The sequence below is a fragment of the Staurois parvus genome, unplaced genomic scaffold (assembly GCF_062004578.1).
Source record: "Staurois parvus isolate SC_StPar_1 unplaced genomic scaffold, SC_StPar_1.0 ptg001161l, whole genome shotgun sequence".
NCBI lineage: Eukaryota > Metazoa > Chordata > Amphibia > Anura > Ranidae > Staurois > Staurois parvus.
The window spans coordinates 1,528,319-1,538,904 of record NW_028318957.1 but is presented as its reverse complement, the minus strand read 5'-3'; positions in this window follow the sequence as shown (position 1 = coordinate 1,538,904).

Sequence of the window (10,586 nt, the reverse complement as noted above, 5' to 3'; positions counted from 1 at the left end):
ATAACAATAATAATAATAATAATAATACAATCCTGTTGACTAATAAATAATAAATCCTAATAATCCCATTTTTGGGTAAATATTCAGTAAATGGTATAATTCCCGATCCGTCTCTGTGACGTTCCAAGTTGAGTATTTTTTCTGTCCGTCTGGCGGACGCCCTTCGATGCGATTTTCTCCGCGGCCGGTCGGCGATCGGATCGCCCGTTCGATAAGGGGGGCGCTGCAGGTCTGCTGGGGGTTTGTAGAGACACATTAGAAGGAAATGGGATGGAGGAGCCCGGTGCAGACAATGGTGAGGGAGGAGGAGGAGGGATGGTGAGGAGTGGAGGGGGGAGGAGGAGGGGGGCTGGGCTGTCCTTGGAAGAGCTATAGAGGTGTTCAAACTGCATTGTAGGTCTGGGAGTCGCTCCTCGCTCCGCACTCCTCCGGCCGCTCCTCGCTCTGCACTCCTCCAGCCTCAGGATCGCTCGGCCTCAGATCTGGGAATTTATGAATGTTTCTGATTTGCCTTTTTTGAATTTTTTTTTGTGTTTTTCCCATCTGTCCTCTGGGATCCTGTCCCCTCCCCCCCCTCCAGGACTGGAACCTGCCCCCCCCCCCTCTCTGTAAAATGTGGATTTTTTTAATGCAATGCTGGGAAACAAAAGCTTCCTGATACAAAGGGGAGTCCCTTCCCTCCTCCTGCCTCCCTGCACACCCCCCCAGAGCTGATCCCCCCCCCCCACCAAGGAGGGATCCCGGGATCTGGGACTTTGCTGAGCTGTTGGTGAGGTAAGTCCATCAAATCTGCAATTTCATGTTTCTGGGGGGGGTCTGGAGATCAGACAAGGGGAGGGGGTGTTGGATGGTGGGGGGAGGGGTTCTAGAGTGATACATTGTAACACGGAGCTAGGACATTGTACAGCTGATACATTGTAACTGATATGATGTGACTCGTCTGGGGGGGGGGAGAGCTGTCCAACCCCCCCCCCCCTCATGTGTGGTGATCTGGTGAGATCTGTCCAGCCCCCCCATGTGTGGTGATCTGGTGAGATCTCTCCAGCCCCCCCATGTGTGGTGATCTGGTGAGATCTGTCCAGCACCCCCCCCCCCCCCATGTGTGGTGATCTGGTGAGATCTGTCCAGCACCCCCCCCCCCATGTGTGGTGATCTGGTGAGATCTGTCCAGCACCCCCCCCCCCCATGTGTGGTGATCTGGTGAGATCTGTCCAGCACCCCCCCCCCCCCCCCATGTGTGGTGATCTGGTGAGATCTGTCCAGCACCCCCCCCCCCCATGTGTGGTGATCTGGTGAGATCTGTCCAGCACCCCCCCCCCCCATGTGTGGTGATCTGGTGAGATCTGTCCAATCCCCCCCCCCCCCCCCCGCGCTCATGTGTGGTGATCTGGTGAGATCTGTCCAGCCCCCCCCCATGCTCATGTGTGGTGAGATCTGTCCAATCCCCCCCCCCCTGCGCTCATGTGTGGTGCTCTGGTGAGATCTGTCCAATCCCCCCCCCCTGCGCTCATGTGTGGTGATGCAGTGAGATCTGTCCAATCCCCCCCCCCTGCGCTCATGTGTGGTGATGCAGTGAGATCTGTCCAATCCCCCCCCCCCCCCGCGCTCATGTGTGGTGAGATCTGTCCAATCCCCCCCTGCGCTCATGTGTGGTGATGCGGTGAGATCTGTCCAATCCCCCCCGCGCTCATGTGTGGTGATCTGGTCGATCGGTTCATGGCTGTAGTTCCTCAGCACACATGGCCGATTGGCACTACAATCTGGGGGGGGGGGGTCTGTGCCGATATGAGATCCGGATGACCCGCCATGATTTAATTGATTTTGCGTCCCATGCAGACGCAAGGCTGATCCGTTAACAAACCCACCATACATGCTAAGATTTTGATCGACCAATTTAGCCGCTTTTATCGATTTAAAAAAAAAAAATGAAGAAAAAAAAAACTGCCCATCTGTCTAAATTCCTCTAAAATGATCTGATTGGCCAACCGATTGTAGTGATCCCGAGAGCCTAAGATGGCCACACACGCTTTCCATTGACCAATTAGGCGGCTTCTAATAAAATCGTCCGTCTGTCTGGATTTTCCTAAATTTTTCAATTGGCCGACCGATGTCACATTTGACAGTCTATGAATGGAAAGCCCGATCGTAAGAGATCGATCAACCTACTTCAATCTGATTGGCCAGCTGACGCCACATTCGGCAATTTTCGTCCAAATGCCCCCCCCCCCCCCCCCGACAGCCGACCATACATGCTGAGATTTAATCGACCAACTAGGCCGCTGTACACCTGCAACTATACGAACTGCCCTGTTAGATTCATCAAAATGATTTGATCGGCCGTAAGATCGATCGACCAGGTAGGCCGGTTTTTACCAGCAACTAAAAGGGCCGCCCTTCTGGATTCATATCAATGATTTGATTGGTCGACTGATGTCATAGCCGCCAATTGTTTGATCCAATGACCCCCGACAGCCTAAACCAACCACACAGGCTAAGATTTTGATCGACCAACTAGGCCTCTGTTAACCAGCCACTAAAAGGGCCGCCCTGTTAGATACATCGAAATGATCGGGTTGTCCGACCAATGTCGCTGTCACCGATTTTCCTGCGAAGGGCCAATCGAAGACGTGCCGTGTATGACCCCGCAGGGTTTGACGGCGATATATCGATCATTTCTTAGTAATCGACTCTCGATGGATTGGAACCCCCTGATCTGTACATAGGAGGAGGGGAGCGGATCTGATCTGTGGCTCCCCCCACCGGGAACGACAGACGCCTTTCTAATCCGTCTTTGAAAATCGAGGACGGTTCCTTTAAATTTCCCCTGGAGGCCCGGTGAAGCCGCGGCCTTTCCTGAGCCGCTGTCCGGGTGGGGAGTCGGGTTCCTGGGCTGCGGCTGGAGAGGGGGGGAGGCACCGTCTCCTGTCAGATCTGCAGCCAATCCCTAATCCCCCCCATCAAACGATCGTTTGTTTCGGGTTGCTAGACGCCCCCGGAGTGCAGATTGTTTGCTCGGGGTGACCGATAGATCTAAAAAAAAATATATATTTTTTAATTTTTTTTTTTTTTTAAATTTCATTTTTTTTTCCCCCGAAAACATTTTTTGTTGGGTTTATTTCAGACGATCGACCTGCGATGATTAATGGATGTTTGGGAAATGGGGAAAATGACGTTTAATTGTGGATTTTCGGGGCGCCGGCGAGTTATCGATGTTCCTGCCGCGGCCCGGATCCACTTTGTCAGCTGAGAGATAAAACTGTTCTAAATATATTAAAAAGGATGCAAAATATTACTAAAGACAGACGATTCACTATAGAAATGTTACAAAATCGATCTTTTTTTGGGGGGGGGGGGGAATGATGTGGTCAATGGACACCATGACTGATCGGGTGATTGGTTGCGGAGTTTGTTTGGTTTTTTTGGGGGGGCGGGGTTTGGGGTTTTTTTTTTAATTTTTTTTTTTTTTTTTTTTTGCATTTTTATTTTGTTTTTATTTCATTTTTGTTTTTTGTTTATTTTGATTTTTGTTGTATTTTTTGTTTTTTTTTTTTGTAAATTTTATTTTGTTTTTTTTATTTTTATTTTTTGTTTTTTATTTTTGTTTTTAAATTATTATTTTTTTTTTTTGCTTTTATTTGTCTCCATTGGCTTTCCTTGGTTTATGAAGTGGAGGTGTGCGCGGACGCATTTACTTTTTAAGACCTGACACAGACAGGGGTGTTAACCGCCCAGTTTGGGCCGGTAATGATGGAACTGTGTTTTTTTTTTTTTTTTTTTGGGGGGGGGGTTGGTTTTCTTTTTGTTTCTTTTTTGGTTTTTTGGTGAGGAAAGTGGCCATACATGTGATTGTACAGACTCCTTTTTGAGATTTACCAACAACTATGTAGAGTAGAGCTTGACTTGAGCAAATCGGCTAGTTCAATCATTGGATTGCCCGTTTTTGGTGCTCTTCCACCTGACGTCCTTCAAGTAGAAAATGGAAGAAGCTGGGTGGAGAACTGGTGGCCGTACGGCAAATACGTCCAATCACTTTTTGGGTATTCTGACAACTGGCAGACGGCTATCGGAATGCAGTAGCCACAGCTGGAGATTCGTCCATCAATGGTGTTTGGCATGGATGGAGGAATCTGTTGGGAGTATGGCCCAGCTTAAGGACCTACCTTATTCGGTTCAAGTTGGATGAATTATTTAGGGAAGACCATTTTGGTAACTCTGAAGGAGATTGCCGTACACTTGGCAATTCAATTGGGTTGCCCGTTGGCATTCTTCCACCTGACATCCATCAAGTGGAAAACGGAAGAAGCTGGGTGGAGAATTGCTGGCCGAACGGCACATGCGTCCAATCACTTTTTGGGTATTCTGACAACCGGCAGACGTTGGCTATCGGAATACAGTAGCCACAGCTGGAGATTCGTCCATCAATGGTGTTTCTCATGGATGGAGGAATCTGTTGGGAGTATGGCCCAGCTTAAGGACCTACCTTATTCGGTTCAAGTTGGATGAATTATTTAGGGAAGACCTTTTTGGTAAGTCTGAAGGAGATTGCCGAACACTTGGCAATCCAATTGGGTTGCCCGTTGGCACTCTTCCACCTGACATCCATCAAGTGGAGAAATTGGTGGACAAATGGCACATGCGTCCAATCGCTGTTTGGATATTCTGACAGCTGGCAGACATCAGCTATTGGAATACAGTAGCCACAGCTGGAGATTCATCCATCAATGGTGTTTGGCACTTGGCAATTGCCAAACACTTGGCAATCCAATTGGGTTGCCCGTTGGCGCTCTTCCACCTGACGTCCTTCAAGTGGAAAATGGAAGAAGCTGGGTGGAGAATTGCTGGCCGAATGGCACATGCGTCCAATCACTTTTTGGGTATTTATGGTGTTTGGCATGGATGGAGGAATCTGTAGGGTATATGGCCCAGCTTAAGGACCTACCTTGTTTGGTTCAAGTTGGATGGACCATTTGGCGAGTCTGAAGGAGATTGCCGTACTCTTGGCAATCCAATTGGGTTGCCTGTTGGCACTCTTCCACCTGACATCCTTCAAGTGGAGAATTGGTGGCCGAACGGCACATGCGTCCAATCACTTTTTGGGTATTCTGACAACCGGCAGACTTTGGCTATCGGAATACAGTAGCCACAGCTGGAAATTCGTCCATCAGTGGTGTTTCTCATGGATGGAGGAATCTGTTGGGAGTATGGCCCAGCTTAAGGACCTACCTTGTTCGGTTCAAGTTGGATGAATTATTTAGGGAAGACCTTTTTGGTAAGTCTGAAAGAGATTGCCGAACACTGGGCAATCCAATTGGGTTGCCCGTTTTGGCGCTCTTCCACCTGACATCCTTGAGGTGGAAAACGGAAGAAGCTGGGAGGAGAATTGCTGGCCTACCGGCACATACGTCCAATCCCTGTTTGGGTATTCCGAGTGCCGGCAGACATCAGCTATCGGAATACAGTAGCCACAGCTGGAAATTCGTCCATCAACGGTGTTTCGTATGAATGGAGGAATCTGTTGGGAGTATGGCCCAGCTTAAGGACCTACCTTGTTCGGTTCAAGTTGGATGTATCATTTGGCAAGTCTGAAGGAGATTGTGCAATTGGATTGTTAAGTGTATGGCAATCCATTAGGCCCCCTAATGGAATCTGAAGGGCCCCGTGCCACCCAAACCTATCTTCACACTTCCTGTTGAATCCCATCTCCTCCTGTAGACCCGCTTCGTTCGAGGAGACGTGTCCACTGAGATGACCTCTTTAGTGGAAGCGCAACAGTTGGTGCATCTTGCTTGGTGGCAAAACCACCCTTCAACCCAAAGCCAATGTATTATATGGAGCTGATATTTTTTTGTACTTTTTTTTTTTTTTTTGAGTATTTGGCTGATTTTGTTTTGGTCGACTTTTTGCTGGTTTGAGAACCGCCCACTATGACCCACCCAACATGACCATTTCCTGTTCGAAAATGTTGGCATTATCTGTTAGTACTGTAACATAAAGATTTTGTAGTGATTTAGTTGGGCCGCGACAAACCCGGAACAGCGTCATGCGTACAAACGCAGGGAACTGGCCCCTCCTACTGGCCTGATGCTGCAGAAACATCCCAGGTTGGAATGTACAGCGGCGGTGTGGAAATTCGACTTCTTGCGAGGTAATGCACACTACGTTGTTAGGCTTTAGCACTGGTTGACAGGCTCTAAAAATAGAGCCTAGGCTAATGTTGGTATGCAATAAAAACTGTCTGAGCTACCTGTAGCCACCAGTCGAATTCTCAAGCTGGGTGGCCACTGTGGGTAATACAGACCTTTCTTTAATATTTGCTATCCAATAACAAGCAAGAGTCTGTAGGTCCAACCTTGGAAGTTGGTCAAGAAGAATCCACCATATTGTTAGTTGGTCGTTTTTGGAATACGATGAATAAAAGTGACCCTGACTTGTCCTGGGAGCAGATAAGATGGAACCTTGACTCCGAGCTGTGGCCTTTTGATGGTGACAGTTCCCGTAGCCCGTCTGGAAGCTCTGGCCACCTTCCCGTAGCCCGTCTGCAAGCTCTGGCCACCTTCCCGTAGCCCGTCTGCAAGCTCTGGCCACCTTCCCGTAGCCCATCAGCAGTCTGACAGTCAGAGGCTGAAGTTGAGTTCCCTATGCCCTTTTATGATAGTCACCACTGATCTAGACTTTAGGCATGTTGAGGAATTTTGGAGCTCAGGCCACCTCCTGTAGCTCATCTGTGGGCTCTGTTGATCAGGTGATGTCAGGGGATGTAGCTGAGCCCCCCCATGCCACTTAGGTTGGCCACCTCTGACTTAGAGTGTTAGGCATGTTGAGGAACTTTGGAGCTCTGGCCACCTCCTGTAGCCTCTCTATGGTCTCTGGCCATCAGATAATGTCAGGTCAGGGGCTGCAGTTGTGCCCTCCATGCCTCCTACTTTGGCCACCACTGATCTAGACTGTTAGGCATGTTATGGAACTTTGGAGCTCTGCCCCCCCCCCTCCATAGCCAGTCTGCGAGCTCTGTCGATCAGAAGCTGTAGTTGAGCCCCCCATGCCTCTTAGGTTTGCCACGTCTGATTTAGAGTGTTAGGCATGTTGAGGAACATTGGAGCTCTGGCCACTTCCTGTAGCCTCTCTATAGTCTCTGGCCATCAGGTAATGTCAGGGGCTGCAGTTTTGCCACCTATGCCTCTTACTTTGGCCACCACTGATCTAGACTGTTAGGCATGTTATGGTACTTTGGAGCGTTGGCCACCCCCTCTAGCCCATCTGTGGGCTCTGTCGATCAGGGGCTGTAGTTGAGCCCCCCATGCCTCTTAGGTTGGCCACGTCTGATTTAGAGTGTTAGGCATGTTGAGGAACATTGGAGCTCTGGCCACTTCCTGTAGCCTCTCTATAGTCTCTGGCCATCAGGTAATGTCAGGGGCTGCAGTTTTGCCACCTATGCCTCTTACTTTGGCCACCACTGATCTAGACTGTTAGGCATGTTATGGTACTTTGGAGCGTTGGCCACCCCCTCTAGCCCATCTGTGGGCTCTGTCGATCAGGTGATATCAGAGGCTGTAGTTGAGCCCCCATGCCTCTTAGGGTGGCCACCTCTGATTTAGAGTGTTAGGCATGCTGAGGGACATTGGAGCTCTGGCGACCTCCTGTAGTCTCTCTATGGTCTCTGGCCATCAGGTAATGTCAGGGCTGCAGTTGTGCACCCCATGCCTCCTACTTTGGCCACCACTGATCTAGACTGTTAGGCATGTTGAGGAACATTGGAGCTCTGGTCACCTCCTGTAGCCTCTCTATGGTCTCTGATCATCCAGGTAATGTCGGGGGCTGCAGTTGTACCTCCTACGTTGGCCACCACTGATCTACACTGTTAGGAATGTTGAGGAACTTTGGAGCTCTGACATCACCATGGGGTGCCAAGGTATCATAGCCCTTCTGTGTCAAGCACCATAATTATGTGTGATAGAGCACCACAACAAAACCATGAACAGGGCCCCCTGCCTTTCTAATCTCCATCTCAAAGGTGATTCAGCTAGTGATACAGAATACTAATTGGTTTCATGGCTACTCTATAGAGGTCTCCAGACAATGTACACAATCATCTGTTGTCATGACCTGTTCTTGCTATCTTCATTTAGGCCTATGGGATTGTACTGTTCTGGGCCCCATAGCAGTTGCCCGGTCTGCCCAGTATATCTACACTTGCCGGTCGGCATGGAAACTTGTGATTGCTACATTTGCTACATAACACTCTTAGTCGTTTTTTTCGGGTTTATGGTTGTTTAAGGTCTCATCCATATACTGTATGGTGCCGGTTGGAAAAGTCTCCTTAACAGATGCTCAAAAATTCATATTTCGGTGAATGATCTACTATTGTACGTAGACACCTGGTGGACCAATTGGAAGTCTTAGCTTGCCATTTAAAGCTGGACCGGCCAAAAAGTTGCAAAGAAGTTTGGGGAATAAGGATGAGAAAGCGGCTTGCATCAGGAGAACGTCTCAGGAAGATCTGCTGACTGCGTGCTTCTGCTTGGACTCTTTTGGAAGAGTCTATACAACCAATGCCTTGATGCTGGTCACATGACTGCATGCTGGATTCACATTTTTAGAAGGAATGAAGATGCTCTGCTTTTATATTGTGTGACCTTTTTAGCTCTATGTGGACTCCTAAGCCAATTCCTGGAGCAAGAGGATGGAAATTCTGAAAACCATTACCATGGTTGCAAAGAAGACTGATTTGAATGTATTTGGTAGTAATCAGGGGTTTACCATGACTCTGGAACTTCATTCAAGATCCCAACTCACTGGTTTCATTGGAGGTGATATCTGCAGCCAACCTTTAAATCTTCAAATTCTCCACCATGGGTATTACGGAACCCTCTGATGTCAGAAAAATTATTTCTCGAATTTTGTCATTCAAAAACCGACAAGAGTTCGTAGGTCCAGCCTTGAAAGTTGGCCATGAAGACTATTGGTCATATGGCCTCTGTCAAAGGATCCCAAGGGACCAAGTCCAGGCAGTCAGCAGATCTTCCTGAGAGGTCTCCTGATGCCAGCCACTTTCTCATCCTCATTCCCCAAACTGCTTTGCAAATCTTTTGTCTGGCTGATCCTTAAGCGGTAAGCTCAGACTCAGCTGTGAACCTAGGTACCCTTTCCTATGAAGAGAAAGGTGCAAGACCTGCACCATGCATTCACCACTTCTCCAATGATGGATGCTGTTCTTGGCTCCCACAACCTGATGGGATGAGTATGTGCTCATTGCTCTTGGTGGGTTTGTCTGCTGTTGATGGCCTAAGCCAGGAGTCTCCAAACCCTTTGGTACGAGGGCCAGATTGTACATCTTAGAAATATTCATGGGAAGAAACATCTTTTTTTAGAAATTAAATTTGAAAACCTTTTAATACCATTTACATGGATTTTTTTTTTTGTATAATAAGATTTAGAACAGAGACAATACTTCAGTAAATAAAGGAAAGAAATGCCAAATAATTTGAGCCCATCAGAATCCCCACTTATACCACAGTCCCCCTTCTTCCTCACATCTGGGGTCTCCATCGCCTTGGATTCCCTCCTCGCATCTAGGTCTACTTCCGTCTTGGGTTCCTTCGTCGCGTTCGGGGTCTCCCATCGCCTCGGGTTCCCTCGTCGCGTCCGGGGTCTCCCATCGCCTCGGGTTCCCTCGTCGCGTCCGGGGTCTCCCATCGCCTCGGGTTCCCTCGTCGCGTCCGGGGTCTCCCATCGCCTCGGGTTCCCTCGTCGCGTCCGGGGTCTCCCATCGCCTCGGGTTCCCTCATACAGCACTGGATAAAATCGTGCCGTGAGCCAAATTTGGCGACTCCTGGCCTAAGCTATAGATAGTCCTACCTGTAGAATGCCTCGCCTATTTTTCTTAAAAGCCGGGAGCGAACTAGAGACATGTGAGAATGACGTGTTGGCTTTCTTTTTGAACAGTATCCCCTTTCCGCTTGCTGTATGCTGTTATTTAGCTATCACATGTCCTATTTTAGCTCTTGTCTATGTACAAGCTGTCAGGCCACTGTTGAAGGCTTTATTTTTTTTTCCTCTGGCCATGACCATGAAGATTCGAGGTGCTCGACTTTTAAATTGTGATCGTGGCATGACTTAGGAAATCCATATTGCTGGATAATTTCTGAGGTTCTAGAGTCCAATCTTAGAAAACATTGTGCATACATGAATACCAGTCCAGTGGTCTTCTCTATTTCAAGCCTGGAGGTACTAGGAGGCACAGGAAAGCTGTCAAGAAAATCGGGTTGATGTCTGCGTCTGGGAAAAAAAATGCTAGAGGCATGGCTGTCATGCTAATTCAATGGCTTCCATACTTTCAGTCCTTGTCCCGGAACAAGGAGGGGTTTTTTTTTTTTTTTAAACCTTGACACATCGGTATGATGTCTTGGACCGTCTTTGGTGTCTCTTTCGAATGTCCAATTTGTGGGAGGGAGATAGGCGTTCGTGTTTAGAAAATGCTTTGGCATGGAAATCTGTGTAACCAAGAAACTGGCCACAGGTCTCAAAAGCCTTGTTAGATCTCCAAAAAGCCAGATTTGCTGATTTGCATCGCATTGGCTTCCCTCCTC